At 45.5% G+C, this 22,507-nt stretch overlaps 1 protein-coding gene and 1 long non-coding RNA gene across 7 annotated transcripts in view; one reads left to right on the top strand and one right to left on the bottom strand.

Moving 5' to 3' along the window:
* HIVEP3 (HIVEP zinc finger 3) overlaps positions 1 to 17,731 on the bottom strand; it is a 240,192-nt gene extending 222,461 nt beyond the window's left edge. For 5 of the 6 annotated variants that reach the window (XM_083626698.1, XM_083626700.1, XM_083626696.1 and 2 more), the window contains exon 1: positions 16,824 to 17,731. The gene's annotated coding sequence lies outside the window, so the exon portion shown is untranslated. The remainder of the gene's footprint in view (positions 1 to 16,823) is intronic. The other variant, XM_083626701.1, reaches the window with a different exon arrangement.
* LOC310769214 lies at positions 16,848 to 20,468 on the top strand. The gene is made up of 3 exons (XR_014551534.1): positions 16,848 to 16,953; positions 17,811 to 17,847; positions 19,253 to 20,468. It is a non-coding gene; the product is annotated as an uncharacterized lncRNA (long non-coding RNA).
* The last annotated feature ends 2,039 nt before the right edge of the window (positions 20,469 to 22,507 follow it).

Below are 22,507 nucleotides of genomic sequence, written 5' to 3'. Positions count from 1 at the left end.
GATTTCCACTTTTCCAAAACACAATGAGAATAGCAAGCCTTCAAAACTGCACATATCCATAAATTTGTGATGCACTTCTCAAACCCGAAAATATTTACATATATGCACACATTAGGTAAAAGTGTGCATAAAAATGAATATATGTGTAAGAGCAACATACCAAAATGCTTTCTTATTTGTTGCAAAAATGTGCAAGAGTATACAAAAATGTGATTTTTAGGAGTAATCTACACCAAAACACTAGAGGATTGGGGGGGGGGTATTTTAAAAAAATAATAATCACAAGTTGCAGTGGAAATGTGGAGAGCTGAATGTAAGACTGGGGGGGGGGGGAATCATAAACTGAGAGGACTGAAATTGACAGATCCATCCATCTCAAGCAGCAATTTCCATCTGTTGGATTTTAAACATGGAAAACAGATGGCTTGAATGCTAGGAGGTGGGTTTAAAACACACACACACACACACACACACACACACACACACAGCGTCATATTGGCCCTGAGATCCCCATGCAAGGTCTAACTATTAAACACCTGGCTTCACATTCAGTTCTTCTATATTTTAAAAATAAAAATAAGTTCAGGTACATTTCCCAGTTATCAGTGTCCAACCCTTCTGATTGCAATGCATCTCTTTTCATTTTACAGATTGATAAATACTTAACCTGAGGTAAGGAGAACCTTTTTTTCCCAACATTTGCTATTGGCATGCACTAATACTGCATCTTCTAGCACTGCCAGTCACAGCTGACCAATAAGACAGCATAATGAATTTCTATCCAACTATCCTTTCTTCATTGTGACTTGCATGGAAGAGATGCCCTTTTTAGCTCATTTCAAGAAAGCGTTTATTACGCTGCCTCTTCTTGCAGTGAAATACAGCAAGTATGTTGCCATTATATAAATCCGTGTCCAGCCAAATTTAGAATGCTGTGTTCGGTTCCAGTTTCCCCATCTCAAAAACAGTATTGCATAGCTGAAGAAGGTAAACAAAAGGGAGAAGTGAGGTTACAGGGAACCAGGCAGAGGGCCTTCTCGGTAGGGGCGCCCTCCCATCAGATGTCAAGGAAATAAACAACTAACTGACTTTTAGAAGACATCTGAAGGCAGCCCTGTTTAGGGAAGTTTTTTATGTCAGATCTTTTATCATGTTTTTAATATTCTGTTGGGAGCCGCCCAGAGTGGTGGGGGAAACCCAGACAGATGGGCAGAGTATAAATAATAAATTATTATTATTAAATTATTAAAGCAGCTTTTAAAAGAATGATCAGAGGATTAGACCACTTTCCACTCCGTCAACTCTAAAGCACCAATCAGGGCCAGCTTTGGGGGTGGGTGCTCACCCTGGGCACCAAACTGGCAGAGGTGGCAAGCTGAGCTCATTGCTGGTTGAGTGTACTCTTTGCAAAGAGACAGAGTGAAGAAAGTAGGGTATTCAAAACCAGAACCAAAACACACACACAAAAATCATCTACAGCAGGGGTGGGAAAACTGTAGCCCTCCTGATGTTGTTGCCTTCTTACCCTGATCACACCTGGTCAACATAGCCAATGGTCAGGGACGATAATCCAACTTCTCCACTCCTCATCTGCAAGTTGTCTGGATACTAATCTCCAATATGAACTTCAACAGGACAAGGAAAGAACCACAAAGTCCAAATCCTGGACAGGTGATCACCAACGAGGGAGGTGGGGTGGCTTTTTAACTTTTTCTGCTTTCTTGGGTGGTATTATCTCTCTTCTATTTGTTCTAGTGGAAGGGGAAATCAGTAAACCAGTTGCAAGGCTGATCTTCTGGAATGGTGCAGGAGGAAATCCAGAAAAGGTAAATGTCTTGCATCGCCTGGCTCTAAATGTTCCCCTGCTACATCCCCAGAAGCATCAAAGAACAGACAAAAACAAAAATACATTACGGAAATAGTTATCATAAAATAATCTCAGTACTTAAAACTTTGATGCTATGACCTGTTGGCTATGCAAATAAAGTCTATTCTTCTCTACATCTCCAGAAGTAACAATGGCCAAAGGTCAACAGTGGCAGAGCTCTCTGCCAGAAATATAGAAAAGCATCCAAGAAGAGACTTCCCTCTTTGCCCCAGAGATCCACAGCATCATACAGCCCCTAAGACACCCTCCATAAGTGTATATATACTCTCTCTCTCTCTCTCTCTCTCTCTCTCTCTCACACACACACACACACACACACACACACACACACTGTATATATTTAATAGAAAATTTCTGTTTTGTTTTTGTCAAAAATTAGCGGAACATGGGTTGACTGAATTGACATGACCAAGCAGCAATAATGAGATAGAGCTCTAAGAGACCAATTTAAAAATTATTTCCTTTATAATTTTTATTTATTATTTTCAAAGATAAAAATGCAACCACCTTGTCCACATTATGAAGATAAATAATGTAACAAATCCAAAATACCCTCCTGAAGTGATGGGGAATGTTTATTTCATTGCAAAAACAAATTTTGTCAAGGCTGTCAATCTACCTTGCCTAAAATGATAAACAGCAGCTAACTAACACTTCAATATAACTCAGCAGGGAAGGCATGAAAATGGGATAACGTTAAAATAAATTGTAGATGAAAATGTTACTATCTCGGGTGATGGATTTCCTGAAATAAAGAACGCTTCCAAAAACTGATTGCTACAAAACTAAGCAAAAGTACGGTAAAACCTGCAATCGTTCCATCGTCTTGCTTAGTGCAGATGTGGAGACCCTTTGACCCTTCAGATGTTGATGAACTACAACTCCAATCATCCCTGAACATTGACTATGCTTGCCGGGGCCGATGGGAGTTTTAGTTCAGCAGCATCTAACATGCCAAAGCTTTCCCCCACCGCTGCCCTAGTGCAATAACCCCATGCAGAAAGTGAACCTGTAAAGCTTTGGTTTGTGCAAACTGCAGCTGAGTGGCTGAGGAAAAACAGGTTTCAGGAGCTGTCAGTCAGAATGGATTGGCTAGCCTGTGATGCGAGCCTCTCACCCGCCATAACAGATAACCAGTACATTTTGATGCGCTTCAAGTTTGAGGAAGCACCTTCACCACTGACAGCTGTATCTGGAAATGTCAGGAGAGTCCGTAGTGCTGCCCAGACATTTGGGAAGACGCTGTTCAACTTTGGTATCATCTATGTATTGCAGGGCATCTCGTGAGACCAGTAGGGCCTCTCTTTTACACTGCTAGGTTTTGCAATCTGCAGAAGTCACACAACTTGGGAATACTGCAAAAGTGACCGGGGTGAGGTTACTCCCAGTCCAGAGTGCTATTTCACCCAGGGTCAACTCTGGTCACAATCCCACACATACTTTTCTGGGATTTGGGCTTACAGTGGTACCTCGGGTTACATACGCTTCAGGTTACATACGCTTCAGGTTACAGACTCCGCTAACCCAGAAATAGTATCTCGGGTTAAGAACTTTGCTTCAGGATGAGAACAGAAATCGTGCTTCGGCGGCGCGGCAGCAGCAGGAGGCCCCATTAGCTAAAGTGGCGCTTCAGGTTAAAAACAGTTTCAGGTTAAGAACAGACCTCTGGAACGAATTAAGTACTTAACCCAAGGTACCACTGTACTAGAATATATGAAGGTGCTGGATACCAAGTCAAACCACTGGTCAATCAAATCTTTAGTAGGAGTGTAAGACTCTGTGAATTCTGGTTCTCTCAATTTCTATTCCCACCCCCATCTTAAATTCAGTTCTCCACATTTCTGCAGCAATTTGTGATTTTCGCTCCCCCCCCCCCCAAAGAAAACCCTAATGAAGTTTCTTTGGTATTTTAGCACAATTTTTTTCTAATAACCCTTTTTTGTGTGTGCATACATTTTTAAAAGCAATTTCTCCTAATACCATGCATTTCTGTAAGCCATTTTCACTAAACTTTCATTTCCACCCCTACTTTTTACCTAGCATTTCTGTAAGAACTGTTTGGCTCCAGAGCTGCATCGCAAAATTTGTTCCAGTGCAAATTTCGAAGGACAGCTGTGTTTCAGTTCTCCTACTGTTTTGAAAAGTGCAGCTTTGATATATTTGCCTTTCAGCATGAACAGAATCAAATGTCTCTTCCCACCCCCCATCCCCAGTCCCCAATATTGTTGACAATGATCGACAGCAACTCCTCAAGATTTTGGGCAGGGGATATTCCCGGGAATCCCCTACTCCAGGGTTTGAGTCTTGAGACCTTTTGCATGCAAAACATGTGATCTACCACTAACCTGCGGCCCTCCTGCAATGAACTCAGTGGGACTAAGTAGATACATATCAGATGACACTGCAAAGGCTGTAGTGTGTGTGGGGTTTTAGTCCCTCCTCACTTTCTGATGCATTGGGGGGGGTGTATTTTATTCTTATCTCCTGATATTGTCACCTTCCATTCGTGTATCTGATTGATGGTTGATCTACTGTATTATTACTGTTTAAAGTGAAAGAAAGAGTCAGGGTAGTTTGATAGTTAAGAGTGCTAGACTAGGACCTAGCAGAACACAGTTCAAATCCCCCCTCAGCCATAAAAGCTCATTGGGTGACATTGGGCCAGTCGCCATCTACCTCACAGGGCTGTTGTAAGGATAAAATGGAAAGGGGGAGAAACTCCCAACTTGAAGGAAAAGGGGGGATATAAATGTAATACATAGATATATTTATAATATCATGCTTTTACTGTAATTCAGCCTTTCTCAACCTGTGGGTCCCCAGATGTTGTTGAACTACAACTCCCATCACCCCTAGCTAGCAAGGCCAGAGCTCAGGGATGATGGGAGTTGTAGTCCAACATCATCTGGGGACCCACAGGTTGGGAACCGCTGCTGTAATTTAATATATATTTTCACAGCTTTGGGGGTCCTTTTGGCCAAACAACGCCAAATAATAATTAATCATAACAATAATGTATAGATACAACAGGGAGGAAAACAAAACCGAGGTATTATGTAGGTTTATAAGGCTATGGCTAGCCCTCAGACAGCACAGAGAGAATTTTTCCTCCTTCTCTCAACACAACATAGCTCTCAGTCACTCAATTAAGTTAATTGACAACACATTCAGGATTGACAAAAGAGTACTACTTCAGACAGTGAATAATTAACTTACAGCGATGGCATTACGTTAGATGGCTTTTTTAAAGGACCGGACAGATTCGTGGACAGGTCTCTCAAAAAGACTATCCACCTCAACAGTTTATATAGAGCCTCCATATTCACAGGGAGTCTATCTCCAGTGACCAGGTGAAAAGGACAAAGGCCAGGGAGTAGGCACTGGCTCGAAGTCTGCATTGTGAATTCCCATAGGCACTTGACTGGCTGCTGTTGGAAGCAGAAAGCTTGAGCTTCAGAGCCCAGGTCTTTGCCAGGGACTATTAAGAACATGGCATAAGAAGAGCACTGCTGAATCAGACCAAAGGCCTATCTAGTCACCGAATCTAGTTCTCACAGTGGCCAACAGTGTGCTCCTAGAGAATTTGTATGCAACATTCAGCTACTCCTGCAGTTAAATATGGGGCTGGGTTAAGCACGTATAAAGACTTGCAAAGTGTATTTGCATCCCTTTGGTTGATTAAACATCTGGCCTTTAAAAACCCAGGGGAGAGGGTCTCAGTTCTGTAATTAGTTGGCTTAGCTGGGTAAGGCCCTCTGGTGTCACCGAGAATCTAAACGCCATGCTCTAGTTTGGTCACAGTCTTATACTAAAGCTTTAGATCTGTTTAAGGTGCTTAGGAAACTCTAAGCCATTTTATTGGTACAAGCTGTTTAGCTGATCTGGGGGTTTAAGGTTGGCTTAAGCAGCTTAAAACAGCTTCAGCGCTTAGTCGTGATTTTAAAATGCTAAAATGTGGTCGTGGGACCCTCCGGAAGTGGTTGCCATTGTATGAGGGCTACAGCGTCCTTAATGCATAGGTCCCAATAGCAAACTCAAGTCTCCAAACACTGACCCTTCTGTAGCCAAAAATCGCACAAGAGGGGAGTGCCAGAAGATTTGAAAGAATCCCAAGATTTGCAAAAGTAACCCTTCCAAAAGAAACTAAAAACAAAACGGGGGGGGGGGAGATCCTAAAAAAAGCTTGTGGCTAATACTATGTGTCCACTGCAGGGAGGGGAAACAGAAATGGAGTATCCTGGAAAGGGCATCTCTCCTTACCCCAAGTTGGCAAATGTGGTACCCTGTGCAAAATTACGAGCTTGTGTAGGGCAGTAAGGGACTTTGACTGCACAATTATTATTTTCAAGCTTTTAGGATCATTTTTCAGGTGTGCTCCTCTGAAGGGCAGGTATGTCATTTTTTCCCCATACAGTTTTAGAAGGTGCATGGATGGATCTTCTGCGGTGATCAAATGTGGTAGCCGCATCCAGCAGCAGAATTCAGGCACAAAGACAGCATGAGAAATGAGAAATTTGATTTTTACTTTGTGGGTTAACTCCATCATTTGGATATTGCAACCCTGGCAACAAAATGGGTTTCTTTCTTCCCATTCCTTGCTTTATTGCAGTATTTATATAGTGCTTGTCACAAGCTTATCAAAGCAGTGCACAAGTTTGAACGCAAAAATGTGCTCTATGTGGGGTTTCCTTTGTGCTGCCTTGCCTACAAGTTTCAAATGGGAAAAGGAAAGCAAGCTATATCCACGCTTAGATTCCACATTATACTCACGGTGGAAATGAAACAGAGCTTGGATTTAGCAGACCAGATGAGGACCGAAGTAAAGAATTGAACTGGAATGACACAGAGTGGATCCAAAACAGATCGGGCTGCTTCCAAAGGCTACAGAGGCAAAGCAAATCTTGCAGTAACTGCACACTTCTGGCCGGCACTTGTCACATTCCTACCGGAAGCAAGGCAATTTCATTTCACCCATGCCCCACCGCCGCAGTTTTTTATCACTCCTAGTGGCTCTTGCAATAGCGATGAGTAGTCCAAGAAATAATCACACCCAAGCAACAAGGAGCAGGGAATCCAACACTCAATAATTGAAGGCAAAACAAGTTTAGCAAAGCATCTCTAGATAGATCCATATCTCAGGCTGGAGACAGAGGAAGGCAAAAGTCCACCAGAGTCTCCTGCACATGAATATGCATGATTGTGGGAGGGTGGGGATAAAACATTGAAGAAGCCAAGCAGCCTTTAGTAAAGGTAAAGGGACCTCTGACCATTAGGTCCAGTCGCAGATGACTCTGGGGTTGCGGCACTCATCTCGCTTTACTGGCCAAGGGAGCTGGCGTACAGCTTCTGGGTGATGTGGCCAGCATGACTAAGCCGCTTCTGGCAAACCAGAGCAGTGCACAGAAATGCCGTTTACCTTCCCGCCAGAGTGGTACCTATTTATCTACTTGCATTTTGACATGCTTTTGAACTGCTACGTTGGCAGGAGCAGGGACAGAGCAACGGGAGCTCACCCCATCACGGGGATTCGAACTGCCAACCTTCTGATCGACAAGCCCTAGGCTCTGTGGGTTAGACCACAGCGCCACCCACCACCAGCCTTTAACCCAAAGCAATTGCTATTACAGAGGACATGATATTTTCTCACCTCCAACTCTTATCATTAACAAAGTGCAGAGCAGCAGGAGTTTCAAATTTTCATTTCAGGTACCAAAAGAAGTATATCAATATCTAAGAATGATGGAGAAATGACAGGATATTTTTGTGGTGAGAGTTTTCTTTGAAGAGAGTGTGTCTCGCCATGCATGTTACTAGCCCAACACAAATCTACACCAATTGTGCTCTTTAAAAAATAAAGCCTCAGCCTCTAATCCTAAAGTGTCCCCAATCTTTGAGCACCTGGGGGCAACTCTCACTTGCCCAGGCAACCAGAGGAGTGGCAATTTGTAAGCCTAGGAGTGAACCCTGTCAACTCACAAGTATCAATGCCCCTACTGTTCCAGGTACAGTCATAGCGTAGGATGCAGACAGCTGCTGCCCTGCCCTCTCTCTTCCTTGCTTCTAAATAAAATAGGCCATGAGGCCATGCAACCTCATTGGCCCCTGGAAGGAGAAGTCTGAAGGTTGCACAGAATGGAACCACCTGGTTGAAGCTAAGCAAGTGAGAGTATCAGAAAGCACCTGGATACCAAAATACACCACCTTGAGCACCTGGCAGAAAGGTGGGGTATAAATGCAGCTAAAACAAACATCAATATAACCTTTGCAGGCAACTCAGAGAGAAAACATGATGGGCATGCAGGTATAACAAGAGAAATTTGATTTAGGAAAAATATGTATACTGCTACCTTCTAAATTCACACCTTTCAGAATTCCACAGTGCAGTTCTCCAAGTGTATAAAAATGCAGATATGTGTGCATAAAAGTGCATATATTGGAGAAAATAGCACACGGAACTGCATTACATTAGGGGAAACAGCATACAGAATTGCATTATATTAGGGGGAATTGCATAGTAAAAAGTGTGGCTGAATTTGTATGACTTCTTTTAAGAAAATATATTCCAAACTTATATGGGTATGTACCAAACTGAATTTAAGATTGTGTTGGGGGGGCGAATAAAGATTCACCCATACCTAGTGACAAGTACACCAACAAAATCCCTAAGGATCCAACGAAAGCAACATGGAAGAACCCAAGGACTGAAGTAAGAAGATGCCATATACCAGGTCAGCCTATTTATGCATCTAGCCTAGTCCACTTTGACAGATGGTAGCTCTCCAAGGTCTGAGGCAGAGGTCTTTCTCTGTCTCATCACTGGTTACCAGAGCCTTTCTCAAAATTGGAAATACTAGAGCTTGAACATATGACTCTCAACCTGCAAATCATGTGCAGATCTGCCACTGATCTCTTTTCCACCCCTATAGTGTCCATAGGTCATGTTGCCTTTAAAAATCACGGGAGGTCTAACCATATTTGCCTTTTTCAAATGTTTATAAAATAAGACTTGTCTCCCAATATAAGTTTTCAAGGGTTGTGGACAAGTTGGTTGATGGTGTCTCTGCAGCTTCTGCTGAACACCATAGACAGTGGTGGTGAGCAGGCTCTATGCTAATTCTCTAGTGATGGGCAAAGAGAAGTCCATATCATGGACAGTCAAGGTCAACTCAGCGCTTACAAGCATTCCCTCTTCTAGATGCCACACAGTCAACTTTGTCCTCGGACCCTTAGGAGAGGCTTCTTGAAATGCAGAGGGAAAGAGAAGACCCCATCCAGGAGACCAACATTTCCCACTCCCTCCTGTTTTCTGACAGTATTACCCCCTAGGAAAACGGCAATCAATTTTCTGCTGTTTTGCTTGGAATTTCTCCAGTCTTCCAAAGGAGGTCACCACTTATCTCTTTGGGTCTCACTAGTAAGCGTGGATGATGGGAAACTGCAGAGAGAATCTTGTGCTCCTTCCCACCAACCACACTTCCTGGACTGCCTTGAGAACACAAGGTAATGTAGTGTGGTTTCCAACACATTTCAGCTGGGAAGAGATTCCCAGTGCATTCCAATTGCCAGCAGGGCAGAAACTGCCTTCCACCACTGAAAGCAGCAGGGGGTAAGAAAAACTGGGAAACTCTTGGCTACCTCATATTAGCCCCCCACCAACAGCCCGACCACACACAAAAAAGAATTAGAGAAATTTATTCTCCTCCTTTACCCCAATGATTTTCAAAGGAGTTTCGTTTCCTCTTAATGGTTGAAAAGGGTGTTCTTAACAGAGCTTCTACTTCTGCCACCTTCCTTCTGCAAACAGTGCTTAAGATCCAACCCTGTATTACCAGCTTTCTTATTAGACCATCATGATTAGATATTAGATTAATATTATCTGCTCTTTGCAGAGTTAATATCAGTTTCAAAATCTGGGACTTTGGTAGGCAGCCAGTGTTTACAGAACCTAGGAAGATATTCAGACTTCGGAATTAAAAAAGTGTTTCCTTCCCATCACGCTTCTGTTATGTAACACGGTAATAAATACTCAAGATGTACAAAATCACAGCTAGCACTTCCACTCGGCATTGTCAGGGCATGCTTTCACTTTTATGTTAGCGAGTTGCATTCCAACCGAATGAGTTGGAATTTAGTTTCCCACCCCCCACAGTGTCCCCTATAAAAACTGACTTTCCGGGAGATTCCTGAATTGCAGCACCATCCATAACTTTTTCTGTTTTACACATTTGTCCTAACGCACCCCTACCACCCTCAGAAGAAAAAGATTATGGGTAACACTGACAATGGAGCATCCATTTGAAATAGGGGTAGAGAGCTGCTCAGGATTATAATTGGATTATTAATTACACATATTCTACCTTCCTCCAAGGAGCCCAAGGAGAAATACATAAAGTTAAGAGCCAACCAGATGCCCATGAGGAACGTGATGTGAGTGGAACAGCGCTGTTCACACTTGCTTTACCCAGCAATTCAGAGGCATATTGTCTCTGGCAATAGAAATAGAAAACTGGTCCGCTCACCATATTACCCTCCTTTCTCCTAGGAAATGAGCAGAACCTAACTGTTGATAGGGCCATTGTATACATGACCCATACAGAAACTGAGAGGAGGCTGCTTGCAGTGTGATCTAGTGTGAGGAGAAAGGAGAGCCCATCAATTGTCTAAAGGGGCCCGTCCTACCATTCATCAGAGTAAGGAAACAGAAGTGTCTGCTGGAGCAGCATCCAGAATCAGGGATGAACTTTTAATTCTAACCACCCGGAGCAGTTTAGATAGATAAAACTTTATTCGCATTAGCCAATGGCCATAGCAACAGTAAAACATTACAGTATACGCAGAAAAGGAAATTTGATATAAGAGCACAATTTAAAGTCCTGAATCAGCAGTCAGTTAGTGGCCCTCATTCTGACTGCCCCTGCTATGAACCCGGAGCAGTTTTCTTTTGATGGACCAGAACTTAGGCAGTCATGAGCCATTTGACATCACGCGGTCTCTTCTGGCTAAAGGATGTGACACTTGGCATGCAAGGCTTCCAGTTTAGGCTCTCAGGTTTTGTGGAGCAATAAGACACTTGCAGACTTTCTGACCCAGCAGCGCCGTTGCCAGAAGATGACGGTTGTTTTGCCAAACTCGAAGCCACACAAAAGGCAGCTTGTCACTTCGTCAAAGAGTCAGAAAGCAAAATTGCACAACCATGTTCCAAGTTAATGTTTTCCTAATACTTTAGGGAACATGGATGCCTAAGGAGCATCATCAAGCAAAGTCACTGTTATTCTACGAGAGAAAAAAGAAGAAACTGGGGCCCAATCTTCTGCCAGCTGAAATCAATTGCAAAACCACCGTTGTTCGGTGCTAGACAGAACGCAGAGACTTTGGATAGAACTTAGCTCTGTGGTAGAGCACATGCAGAAGATTCCCGCTTTAATCCCTGGCATCACTAGGTAGGACTGGAAAAGATTCCATGTCTGGAATGCTGGAGAGCTGCTGCCAGTCCGTGTTGACAATACTGAACTAGATGGTCTGACTTAGCATAAGGCAGCTTCCTATATTTCTATGTACCTAAGCCTACAATATATTTGAGAAGAAATATTCAGCAATTACACTGAATCACAGGTAAACCTCCCTTAGCTGGAATGCACAATGTGCTGTTTCACCTGTGATTCAGTGTAATCACTGTACACTGAACCACAAGCAAACCTCCACTTTGTTAGGTTAGACCAGGGTTTCCCAAACTCAGGTCGCCAGCTGTTTAGGGAAATAATGGAAACAATAAAGAAACAAGGAGTGGCTACTCACTCAAGGCTGCACAGATTCTTCCATCATGCTACATAATCACAGCGTTATAAACAGCAAAACACAGCATCCTGTGAAGTTTTCATTATTGTTGTTATTTTTGTTTGCTACCAGTTTCTGGCCCTTAAGGATGTTGAGTTAGGTTCACCATATGTGGAGTGTTTTTGTGGAAATTGCAGAAGCTAAAGATGCCACTAGCTTTTAGTGGCAAGGACTTCATAGCTAGATTGTACCTTCCCAGAGCTATTGAAACAAAATAAATTATGTAAAATAAATACAAGCCAATGCACGAATTGTACATGTCACAACAATTTGTGAGACAGAATTTGAGTTACTTTGGAAAGGAATTTATTTGCTTTACTATGGATTACATTTTACATCCTTACAACAAATTCTGTGAGGTGGGTTCAGCAAGGGAGGAGACCAACTGACCCAAGGTCACCCACTTCATTGCTGACTTGGTATTTGAACTTGGGTCTCTCTGGTCCTAGGTCCTCATCAGACACTCTAAGCACTACTACTCCAGCCTTCTGCAAACTGCTGCCCTCCAAATATTTTGGACTACAATTCGCATTAGCACCAGCTGGCTGGTGCTGATGGGAGCTCACAGCAACCAAAATGGTGGCCATGCTCTCACAGTTAAAAGAATGGGAAGCTGGTCTCCCATATTTTGGTTTCAAAGTGTTGGAGGGTATGATACCATTTTACAAACCCCGGGGCATAGCAGTGATAAAATAACACCCATGCATACAAGAGGACGGTGCAGTTACCTTTTGCAGATAACTGAAACTTTGTGGCACCAAGTGTAGCAAAAACAGTGTACTGTCCCCAATTCCATCCTCTCCTGGTGGACCAAGACAGTCCCCTGGAACACTAGGCCAATGGCAAAAGAGCCACCATGTCTTCCATTGCCATGGTAATGATGGGCCTCAGCCAAGTCAGCAGAAGGAACAGCACAGCCATGTTACCATGGCAATGCCAGCCATGTTCCTACAGGAAACTGGAGAGGAGGACAGGAAGTGGGAGGATGCAAGGTTCGTCTGCAGGTATTTAAAGGCGGGCAAGTCAAGATGGAACACAACTCCTATATGGCTCCTGGTGGGCTCTGCAGCACAGAGCTCATATGATACAATACACCTAAAGCACTATTATATATATTTAACAGCCACGGTTTTCCCCAAAGAATCCTGGGAACTGTAGTTAGTTAAAGGTTCCGAGAGTTGTTAGGAGATTCCCAATTTCCCTCGCAGAGCTACAATTCTCAGAGTGGTCTAACAACCAGTCCTCTTTCCTGGGGAGCTCTGGGAACAGGAGCTCTGTGAGGGGAATAGGGGTCTCCTGACAACTTTCAGCACCCTTAACAAATTACAGTTCCCGGGATTCTGTGTGGGAAGCCATGACTCTTTTAAGCGTATGGTGTGGATGGATGGAGAGAGAGAGAGAGAGAGAGAGAGAGAGAGAGAGAGAGAGGAAGAAATGGGTGACTCAACCCCCGCATATCTAGGGGCCGAAACTAAGAAACACAAAGCTGTGACTCAAACATATTAATGTGTGTAGAGCAATTAATTGTCCCATCTTAAGAATGGGGACATACAGTGGTACCTCGGGTTACATATGCTTCAGGTTACACATGCTTCAGGTTACAGACTCCGCTAACCCAGAAATAGTACCTCGGGTTAAGAACTTTGCTTCAGGTAGAGAACAGAAATCGTGCTCTGGCGGTGCGGCGGCAGCAGGAGACCCCATTAGCTAAAGTGGTGCTTCAGGTTAAGAACAGTTTCAGGTTAAGAATGGACCTCCAGAACAAATTAAGTACTTAACCCAAGGTACCACTGTATTCAGTTCCTTTTGGCGAAACTAAGAAGTTATTTTAAAATGATAATATTCCCCTGAAGTAGTACAGTTGTGGTTCAGAATTCAGGCATGGGACTCACTGAACACAGCTGACATCAGAACAATTTCATGGACCTTATTACCTCATGACCTGAATGGTTAGCAACCTGCCCTTCAACTCATGGAATGACAGCAGTAGCAATTACACAACTATTGGCTACAAAAATGCAAGGGGGCAGCTTATCCTGGATGCAGGAGTCCTCCACTTATGCGTTCATAATATGCATATACCATATTTTTCCGTCTATAAGACACCCCCATGTATAAGATGCCCCCTATTTTGGGGACTCAGATTTAAGAAAATGGGGGAAGATGGCCCCGTGTATAAGATGCCCCCTAATTTTTGATATTAATTTTTAGGGGGGGAATCTAGTCTTATACATGGAAAAATACAGTAGTTGCTATCACTGTGGCTAGTAACCATTGTGATGTTGTTGTTGTTTTGCTATGCTATTATGAAACTGTTACTATGCTATTATTTTGCTATGTTGTTATGAAATTGACTTTGTTGTGTTTATTTGAAATACATCCCTGTTTCTTTGTTGCAAGCCGCTTTGAGCATGGTTCTTTAGGGTGGGGGGAGTGGAAAATCGGCACACAAATAAATTATGTAAATGTCCCTGGCCAAAGGTCTGCACCATCCAGTGCACACATTACAATGGATCAGAAAATCTACAAATACCAATAACTGCAGAGGCAGGTTGCATTACAAGAGGTCCAATGGGTTTCATGCTGTATCCAACTCCTTGGGAGGGTTTATGCTCAACAAAAGGAACAAGGCAATCATTTAAACTATGCAATACAAACTTTTTTTAAAGGCATCTTTAATGACACAGGTGCTAACCAACATCAAATGTTTCCCCTGATGAAGACCCAAATGCTAGCAGCCAGACTGTGACCTTCTACCAAATGTGGTTTTACACTCTGTTACTAAGCATGTGATAAATTTGCCTAGATTAGGGATGGGGGAACTTGGTGTCTAACAACACCTGCAAGGCCAAAACTCCCATCAGGCTCAGCCAGAAGGGCCAATGGCAAGGGGTGGCACAACTCGCAGTCCAAAACCTGGAGGGTCACATGATCCACATCCCTGGCCTACTCCTTGTTTACCAAGCGTAATGAACACCTCGGCGGAGACAATAGGCTCAGGTGACTTTTATATGAAGGTTAGGACAACAATAAGCCTATATTTGTTTTGTTAAAAGCGCCTTTGGGGACGTTCGTTTTGCCAGCAGAATACAGTGGTACCTCGGGTTAAGTACTTAATTCATTCCGGAGGTCCGTTCTTAACCTGAATCTGTTCTTAACCTGAAGCACCACTTTAGCTAATGGGGCCTCCTGCTGCCGCCGCACCACCAAAGCACTATTTCTGTTCTCATCCTGAAGCAAAGTTCTTAACCCGAGGTACTATTTCTGGGTTAGCAGAGTCTGTAACCTGAAGCGTCTGTAACCTGAAGTGTATGTAACCAGAGGTACCACTGTATATCCCCTGTCGTTCACAGTCATGTGAATGGTAAACCCCAACAGGAAATGGTTAACTGATTAGAAAAAAAAACAAGCCCCTTTTTCTCTTATATGGAGTTCTCATTAGTCCAATACAGTATAAGGTAGCACTTTGCTTACATTGCATCTGCCTCTCTGTTGTTATGTAATAACTGGGCCAATTACCACCCAACAATCGACTTGCCAGATTGTGCACTCGGGTGCCCTTTTTTTTTTACCTCCAACTGAGAACAGCCCTCTGCAGTCACTGCTGCAATCACAGCTTTGCAGTTCCCTTGAAACCCAGCAGGGAAAAGGAAGGTGGGGGGGGGAGGAATCTCATGCATGGGTAAAGATAGGCAGTCAAGCAGGTACTGCATGAGGTTGGTGGATAAAGGTTGCCATCTCCTTCTGCAGGGCTTTTAGGAGCATCTTCCCACAGGGCAAGATCCTGGAAATCGACCCCCGGTGAATGCAAAGCCCAAATGTCTGAATGCTGCTTAGATGTCTCTTGGATAAGATCATATCCAGCAGCTTTGGTGGTGGGCCAATTGGGGGGGGGGGAGACACAGGGGTCCCCGGACAGAGATAGGGCATGAAGTACAAGAGTCAGAAGCCACCACCGGGTGCAATACACTGAAGCCAAGGCCGCACATCTGCGCTCAGCAACCCAAATACAACCAGCAGGAGGGAAACACTTCCTCTGTGGTCAGTCATTTGCACTCAACTCATGGGGGGCTGCAGGGAGAGGAGTTTACAGCGCCATCCTACCCATGCCTACCCAGAAGTAAACCCCAATGCATTCATTCAGTGAGATTTGCCCCCAGGTAAACCTTAGCCTTCCCCCACCGAACTAGCAGCTGCCCACCCTTCCTGACACCAAGAGACACAACCACATAACTCAGAGACCTCCTTCGGACCCACCAGCAAAATAAACGAAGCCTGGCTACACCAAGCAGAGGAGCAGCGCATCCACAACAAGGCTCCTTGATCAGATAGATCACTGCAGCAGCGGAGGGCAGCAGGCTCCTGGCAACATTTCCCCAACAAGCACAGGGCGAAAGGCACCGCCAGCCTCTCTGCACGCAAGCGGTATGCAAGGGGAAAAACTGCACATATTTGCAAGTGAAGCTGCATAGGGAGGCCTGGTCACTTTGCAACTTGGTGTGCCTCACTTCTCTGCCTCCTTCTCTCTCTCTCCCTCCCCCCCCCCTTTTTTTTTTTTTTTTTGCAAGATCATTCGCCCACCTGAGACTGTTTTTGGCCCTCCTGTGGCCAGCAGGCCTCCTCAAACATTCCCTCAACACACACACACCCCGCTGCCCTCCCCGGCGCACGCTCCAGCCCCCTATAGACCACCGACATCAACACCACCTTTGCGCAGGCCTTCCTGGGCGCAAGGCGCGGAGAGGGTTAACAGCCGCCGATTGACACCGCAAGAGGTTACTTCAGGCACCCAGGCACCAGCCCTGCAAGAGGAGCCACCTCGCAGGCTCAAACCCACCCAGGGGAGACACACACACAAACACACACTTGACAACAGTCCCGAAAGGCAGCGAGGAGCGTCCTGTTAAAATAAATAAATATAAAGGAAGAAAAGCAACCTGACACCTCTTCAGAAGCCCAGGCAAAATGGAATCTGCTGCTGCTGCGGCTGCCTCCCTCCACCAGCGAGGAACAGCGGCTGCGGCAGCAACAGCAATAGTCAAAACACACACAACGGCACGAGGGGGCAGCGAGATAAATGGGCGAAACATCATCGCCTTACCTTGGCTGTCTGGCTGTAAGCAGAGCCCGATCCCCTCCACTTTTGCTATTCTCACGATGCTGGCAATTTCCTGAGAGGCTCTGCAGCCTCGCTCTCCCCTCCTGGAGGAAGCGTTCCGCTGAGCTGCCGGGTAGCTTATTTCCTATTCTTTTTAATAACACCTGTTTCAAAAAGAGGTGGTGGAGGGGGAGAGGGAGGGAGGGAGGGAGGATCGGGGATGGGGATTATTATGTCATATTGCTGGGAGAAGAAGGCGCGCGATGTTTTCCTTCTCCGAGGGAGGAAGGGGGAAGGCAGGTCGTCCCCCCCAACCCTGCCCTGATGGTTTGTAGCTCAGCTTCAAAACAAAATCAATGTGGGAAAGAGAGAGGAGGGAAGGGGGGGAGAGGAGAAGAAGAAGAAGAAGGGGGGGATCACAACACCCTAGGCAAGCTTAATCATGGGAGATCGTGCAGTTTGTGAGCATGCTCCAGCCGGAACCAATCCTCCTCTGTTATTCTTCGGAATAAAAATAATCCACGCTGGAGAAGAAGGAGAAGGAGCCCACGCGGAAGCTTCTTCCTGCCGCCTCTGGACAGCGAGGAATAAATTCCGCCCGGAGAAGCCGCATCACAATCGGAATTGCTGCTTGCTTTCCTTTGCCTCCCCTGCTTCTAAGAGGCAAAACAGCCGAGCTTCTCCGTCTATCTCCGCGGCGGTGGCTTTTTCATTTTTTTTTCTCCTTCCCCCACCCCCCGGCTATCTCTAGGCCTTTTGGAAAGAGGTTTGAACCTTTTAAAGATACAGTACACCGATTAGCCTTTTAAGGGAGGCCGGCGGAGGTGGAGGGTGTCGGGTCTTTTAGTGGAGAGGGAGGGGGGCCTGCCTGGCTGGCTGGCCTAAAATACCCAAGCAAGTGCCACGCCACTCAGCGCCAGAAGCGGGCACCGTGGGTGGCGAGGGGAGGAGCCGGGGAAGCGAATGCGTTACTTTCTCCTTCTTTTGCAGCCGTCTCGAAGACTTTCCACTCAAGTTCTACTTGGAAGTAAGCTCCCTTTGCATTTGATGCAACTTCCTTATTATTATTGAAAACAAAACACCAAACCCTCAGCAGTCGAGCCCTCTGGATATTTATCAATGGAAGTGTACTGTACTTCAAAGCAGAAGGAGGCGACATCCGCTTCCTTGGGAGCAAACCCCGCTCAACTCAATGGGGCTTGGTTCCAAAGTAGGCATGCACACGATTGCCCTGGTGGTAGCGGACTTCCTCCAGTGCAAGGCTCAGGCTACGATGCCTCATTGTGTCCATTTACAAAACAAAAGCAAAAGGCCGATCCCCACGCCTGATCTCTCGGAAGGAAGCCCCGCTGTATTCAAAGGGTCCAATCCAACTTCATGGCGCAACCACGCTGCGCATTGACTGAAGAATAATGTCCATTGAGCAAACTAGTGGGGATTTGCTTATGCATAAGCGCGCATAGAATTGCGCTTGTATCTCTTTTGGCTTGGCCACAGAATTTTTTCATGCTTTTACACGTATTACGCTTAACTATGGGGTAAGTTTTCCTGAACACAGTGGAGCTTGCTTGCGAGTAAATATACATAGCCTTGCACTACAAGGCTGAAATCCTATGCGCATTTACCTGGTAGTTAAGTGCAATGGGGTTTACGATCCGAGTAACCACGCAGAGGATTGCTTCGCAATTGAGTTGCCTTGCAGCAGAGTTCAACGGGGCTTACTCCCTCCAAAGTAACCGTGCATCGGATTGCCGTTTTACTCCTGAGTGAATTCAATAGGACTTTGTATGAGTAGGCATGACTAGGCTTGCGCTGTTTAAGAACTGTATCACCCAGCTGCTGGTGTTATCCTCAGTCGCCTCCTATTGGTATGCGGCCCTACAACACAATCCTGTACGTGTAACAAGAGCCTATACATGTCCACGCAGAAGTAAATCCTAATGCCTTTAATGGAACTTGCTCTCTGCTAAGTGTGCGTAAAATTGCAGCATTAATCGGCACTCACACGAAAAGAACTATACCCACCGCACATTTAATGCCTAGTTTAGAGAACTACACTTCGGGCACCATTAACAAACTACAGTTCCCAATATCCTTCTTTAAGTATGTGGTGTGTACGCAGTCAAAACCAACACACAGGATTACTTCCGTCGTGTCCACACACCCATTTTCATTGTGTGGGGGACAATTAAAATGACCGCTGCTATCCCCACCCACCCACTTGGTTTAGGTTCATTTCTTGTTGCAAACCAACCATCCTACTCAAGGACAACTTACCCTGTCAAAAGGAGGCTGAGGTGCTTTTTGAGGGGATTTCCCCCTTTCTCTTTCCCCCGCCTCTCCAAATTTGGCCACCAGAACCAACATCAGCCGCCACGCCACCCGTCGCGATCCAAACCGATGCGCCAGCTCCGTCCACTTTTTATTGCTAGGATAGTTAGTGGAGCAGCGCGCGCTTTGCGCTCGGATCTCCGCCTCTGTACTGTTCAGCAACCCTAACGACGTCCCGGGAAGAAGCCACGAAGCCCCTGTGCCGCCCGAGGCGCCTTAAGGAACGGACGAAGACCTGAGCTGCTCTCTGGGCACGTGCTCCGACGCCTCCCTAGGGCCGCTCCATCTTTCTCTTCCGGCGCCACACGTCGAGCGGCCGAGCCACCACCGGACTGGACTCACCCCACAAACGCCCAATCTTTCTGGGTAGCTGGGTGGGTGTATCCCTCAATCCCAGGCCTCCCCAGCAATCCTTAGGCTTCGAACCTAGTTTCGAGCCCAAAGCTCAGCCCCAGAAGACAGGGAGGGGATGGGCCCCCGGAGCGCGTGCAGAGTGCATCGGCCACGCCAAAGCTTTCTCGGAGCCCTTCGAGGGGCACTAAGCGGTGGTTTGGGGGACAGCTTTCCAACAGCACCAAAACTCAGCCCTGGAGAGTGACCACATCTAATTGGGGTTGGTGGGCGTCTGCTGAGCCCGTTGACCGCAGTAGGTGGGCGAGAGCGCCATAGAGAACTTGGAGACCTGTTCAGAATCTGTTTTCAAATTCGAGGTAGCTTCCGGGCATGTGCAGAATGCATTATACAGCCGCGGGGAGCGTTTTTTCCAAGGCCATCTTCATAGGAGTTGAGCCCTGGGTGTCCTCTCTCTCTTCTTGCTTCCCTCCTCCCTCCCTCCCTGCTTGCCCGTCTCTCTCTCTCTCTTTCAGCAGGACGAAATTCTCATATTCCGTGTCTCGCTGCTCCGGCGATCGCCAATTGGCTGCGGGATTGCAACCGGAAATGTCAACAGCCTCTGCTCGGCTGGCTACAGCGGCAGCGCGCCTGAGCTCAGCAAAATCTTGGCACCGACGGCTGTCGTTCCTCCTCTTTCCCCTGGGTTCGCGCGCGCCCTCGCTCTCGTCCACCCAGTGCCAGGTCACTGTGTCAATCCAGGCGAGAGAACCTTCATCAAAAAGGGGTTTAGGGTTGGCCAACGCCTCGGGGAGAAAGGGAAAGTGCAACCAAGGCTCTCCCTAACCAGCTCCAGACTCTGGTTGGGAATCTGCTGCTCTGATCGTCCAAGCGAGGAAGGAAGAGAAGAACACAAGGCCGCTGGTCCCCAAGGAAGGAGAGACGTTTCAGTGATAAGATTTCTTACCCGCCCTTTGCTATAAAGGCCCTGGCTGTGAGAAAACATAATATGAACAGTGGGTTTTAATTTTAATTTTTTTAAAAAAGATATTTATTGAAGTTTCACAAAAACATAAGTTTACAAAATGAAAAAAGGTCATATAATAAGAAAAGGATACAAAAAAAAGAACATAGAGAAATACATGAAAAAGAAAAAAGATGAATAAAGATGAATAAAAATACAAAAGACAAAAGACAAATAGCTAAAAAAAGAATTAAAAACAAATCCGTTTTTTGTAACTTTGAACTCATTAGCTTATTTCCTTGGCCTCCTCACACCTCCCCTTTTTATATTCCCATTTAAATAATCAAATCAGCAAATCCTTACCCTCTTTCATTTATCTTAACTCTGTATCTTAACATATTATAACTCTATATTTTCATCCATTATCAATTCATTTTTGCATATTCTTATTAACTTTGTTGCTAATGCCACTTATTTTCAATGCAACATCATTTTAACATTCATTAATTTTACAGTATTTCTGAAGATAGTCTTTAAATTTCTTCCAGTCTTCTTCCACCAACTCTTCTCCCAGGTCTCGGATTCTGCCAGTCATTTCCGCTTCAATGTTCCTCTAGGGGGACACTGTAGCAGTCATTAGAGTTACAATAAAAAATCTTTTCCAACTTTCTTAAGTCCCCTCAAAAAAAAAACAAGCAACAGTTTCAAGTCCAGAGAAGACCTTCAACAAGTATCTCCTTTGCAGAGTTAACCATTAAAAAGTTACAATGTCTATAAATAGTGCAACTCTCAATGCAACAGTTCTAGTGAACCTGGCAGTCCGTTCCCAGGAGTTCAATAATTGTCTCTATTTTTCCCAGAAGAAATAAAGTCACTTTTCCCTCTTCCCCCCCCCTCCACTAACCTGGGGGGGGGGAGTTCTTTCACTTTAATGTTCGGATTTAGAGCTTTAAAAACACCGCTCTCCAGGTCTTAGCTTAGAAGCGTCTTTGCTTTGATCTGTGTACAGAAATGGAAGGCGGACTTCCTGTTTACGCCTTCCGGCTTCAGTGCCAAATTAATCCCTTTTTTCTTCCTTTAGTCCCAATTTCTTAAGCTTCACCTACTCATGGGTAGTTGTTTAGCAGCCGAATTGTCACAGGAAAAAGGTCAGCGCTCTCAGGCAACAGCTGTGCGGCTTCACCCCACGGAAGGAGCAATTGACTCTCAGCACCGTGCCTCCCGTTACACTCCGGAGCCCCTTGCGGGGTTCCTTCGCCAATTTGGGGGGTGCTAAGGGTGCCCGCCGAGTCCCACGTTCACAGGCTTCTCCTGCCTGTGATTTCCAAAAGGGTCTCCGCTTCGCCGTAGCGGACAGACCCCCCTTCCGCGGAGCTTCTCCCTCCAGATCAGAAGGAGGCCGCCATTGCCGTTGGCGCCGCCTCCGGAAGCCTTAATTTTAATTTTTTTGAACTATTGAGCAGTTTATAAATTGTAGAAGTTTTTTATTTAAAAAATACAATGATGATGTTGTTGTTGTTGTTTAGTCGTGTCCGACTCTTCATGACCCCATGGACCAGAGCACGCCAGACACTCCTGTCTTCCACTGCCTCCTGCAGTTTGGTCAAACTCATGCTGGTAGCTTCGACAACACTGTCCAACCATCTCGTCCTCTGTCGTCCCCTTCTCCTTGTGCCCTCCATCTTTCCCAACATCAGGGTCTTTTCTAGGGAGTCTTCTCTTCTCATGAGGTGGCCAAAGTATTGGAGTCTCAGCTTCAGGATCTGTCCTTCCAGTGAGCACTCAGGGCTGATTTCCTTCAGAATAGATAGGTTTGATCTTCTTGCAGTCCATGGGACTCTCAAGAGTCTCCTCCAGCACCATAATTCAAAAGCATCAATTCTTCGGCGATCAGCCTTCTTTATGGTCCAGCTCTCACTTCCATACATCACTACTGGGAAAACCATGGCTATAACTATACGGACCTTTGTTGGCAAGGTGATGTCAGTTTATAAATCATAGAAATGTGGAGTTGGATTGGACCCCCAGGGGTCATCTAGTCCAGCCCCCCCCCCCCAATGTG

Source organism: Podarcis filfolensis, assembly GCF_964270895.1.
Source record: "Podarcis filfolensis genome assembly, chromosome: 8".
Classification (NCBI taxonomy): domain Eukaryota; kingdom Metazoa; phylum Chordata; class Lepidosauria; order Squamata; family Lacertidae; genus Podarcis; species Podarcis filfolensis.
The sequence above is the reverse complement of the archived record's forward strand: the minus strand, read 5'-3'. Positions and strand labels throughout refer to the sequence as shown.